The sequence below is a fragment of the Stylophora pistillata genome, chromosome 12 (assembly GCF_964205215.1).
Source record: "Stylophora pistillata chromosome 12, jaStyPist1.2, whole genome shotgun sequence".
NCBI lineage: Eukaryota > Metazoa > Cnidaria > Anthozoa > Scleractinia > Pocilloporidae > Stylophora > Stylophora pistillata.
The window spans coordinates 22,417,529-22,420,028 of NC_142530.1; the positions used below are offsets into that span (position 1 = coordinate 22,417,529).

The 2,500-nt window shown below is 40.2% G+C and overlaps 1 pseudogene; it reads left to right on the forward strand.

The window, feature by feature from the left end:
• Nucleotides 1-1,990: 1,990 nt before the first annotated feature.
• LOC148719288 (uncharacterized) overlaps nucleotides 1,991-2,500 on the forward strand; it is a 1,484-nt pseudogene continuing 974 nt past the window's right edge.

Consider the following 2,500-nt stretch of genomic DNA (forward strand, 5'->3'; position numbering starts at 1 on the left):
ATGAGTGGTTAGCAATTTGGGGACCGATAAGTTGGTCAAGTTTTGGGGGCCTTGATTTGGTTCAAATGATTGAAAAGTTAAGAATTAGTTTCCTGAATTTTGGCGCGGATAGATTGTACTAAAACTGCTGGACAGATTTTGGAAAGTTCAATGGAGAATTTGTTCGGTGAGGTGATTACGTTTTAGGCACATGGCTCTGATTGTGATTCTGATAATGTTGCGTGAAAAAGAATTTTGGGCGCCCTGAATATGGTTGCCGTACAAAGCTTTATATGAGAAATGAATAAAGTGCGGCTATATGTTTGAAGATGAAGTGGATAGTCAAAATGCCCACATCTGAATCATTAAAGGAGCACTGATGAAACCGCCGTATAATTTGAAAACCCGAAAAATTGAGTTATTTCATTATAATATGAATTTTTCGCGATTAATAAAGCCTTTTAAATAATAATTTTAGTTGAAAGTCAATTATAGGGCGAGAAATTACGATTTGAAAACCGTTCCGCCATTAATTTTCGTAATCACGGCCAACTTATCTTCAGTCAGCGGTCACTCCCATTGTGACGTAGATTACTCAACACACTTTTATATTTATACGGAAACCTCGTAAAATTTCGTGAAATAGTCTTAGTCTTAGTGTTATAAAAAGCAATATATACTTTCAAAATACTGTTTTTTAAAATTAGCCACGAGCACGGCACGTCAAATGAGTAATCTCCAAACTCGCGCCAATCTTCTTGAGTCTGGCAATTGATCACGAAAATTAATGGCGGAAAGGTTTTCGAATCGTAATTTGTCGCCCTAGAATTGACTTTCAACTAAAATTATTATTGAAAAGGCTTTATTAATCGCTAAAGATTCATATTATAATGAAATAACTGAGTTTTTCGGGTTTTCAAATTAATGGATGGTTTCATCAGAGTGCTCCTTTAAAAAACAACGTAAGCAACACTCACAAGAATTCCTACGATCCCCCGATGTACCTAAGTTCGGCCCCGGACGGTAATTTTATTTTACTTCTTATGGTCTCTCTGATGCTTTAAATCCGCCTGTATTTACCATTATCCATGTCTCACCACGCCGATGTAAGGTAGTGTTTTCACAGGGGGTCCACACAAGCGGCGTGTCTGGTCGTTTGTTCGAAATATAAAGAAATGTGTAGGAGAATATTGAAGAGCCCCAAAGAGGTCAATACCTGGAAGAACATGAAATGCGGGATTTTGTCAGCTACTTCGGCCGAACATAAACGGCTCTCTGTGCCTTGAAATATGTCTCAAATAGACGATCGACCATCGTAGAAGAAGTTCTGACGTGGGCAATTATTACTTGAAAACACCACAGGGCGCCCACACAAGCAGCGTGTCTGGTCGTTTGTTCGAAATATAAAGAAATGTATCGGAGAATATTGAAGAGTCGTAATATCGTAAACTTATATCGAGGAATGTCTATGTTAAGGCTCAAAATAAATGTAAACCTACCTCACTTGCCGTGTATTGTCGTTTTTGTGGTTCGAAATGGCGAATTTGAGTGATTTGGTAGATTTTGCGTTGACTGTTACTCTACTGTATAAGAATGAGACAAGGGTGGAAAGCTCATTTTCGACCGCTCCGCTTTCGAAGCCGATTTTCACCCAGAAATTAGAATCGCCCGGCTTCCAAATCGAACACCAGATAAACCAAAAGGTTGATGCTTCTTCTCGTGTCATTCAATCAAAGATCCATTCAAATTCCAAGCGCTAACCGCCAAAAAACTTTCGAGAAATGCAGCTTTCCAAGCGATCGGCATCCGCGGCACAGATTTGGTGTGCCAGGGAACAACCGTCATGCTGTTTGCTCCACACTGATTGGATGATGGTAAACAATGCCCTGTTTCAAATGCCTCATGTGAGAGGGGAGTCAGGGGCATATTCGCGCCGGCGATTTATCTACTGGCTAGTCTGGAATAGTCCCTTTTAGAGTCACTCGGAGTAGCCGCTGACTAAGATCGTGAAGGCTCACGCTGGGGCACGAAAGTGAGGCTTATCCTGAGTCGCATCTCGTCACTTCGAAGAAAACAATGTGAAAACGCTATGAGATGTTCACTATATCGCTAAAATAATCGAAAATGGAGCACAAAACTACTAGAAAGAAGCAAGCGAGACGAGGAAAGGAGTGTGCGGCCTCTGAATGTACAAATCCAGAGTATTTACCAATGGAAAATCGTCTGGCTTGCGTTTTTTTCACTTCCCGAAAAAGCATTCATCAATACAGCGATGGTGCAACCTTCTCAAAACACACAACGGTAGAGATGGGTTCGTAGTTACCTCAAATACTGTTATTTGCGAACAGCATTTTCCTGCTAGTGACATCTTCAAACGTCTAGGAGGAAGAAGTAAATTAAGTTGATTCAGCTAAGTTATAGCTTTTCGTAAACAAAAATGAGTCCATTCTCGCACATAATAAACTGATAAAATCTATTCATTTAGGAGCTGAACCATCGATATTTCGGTGGACGTCTGGTT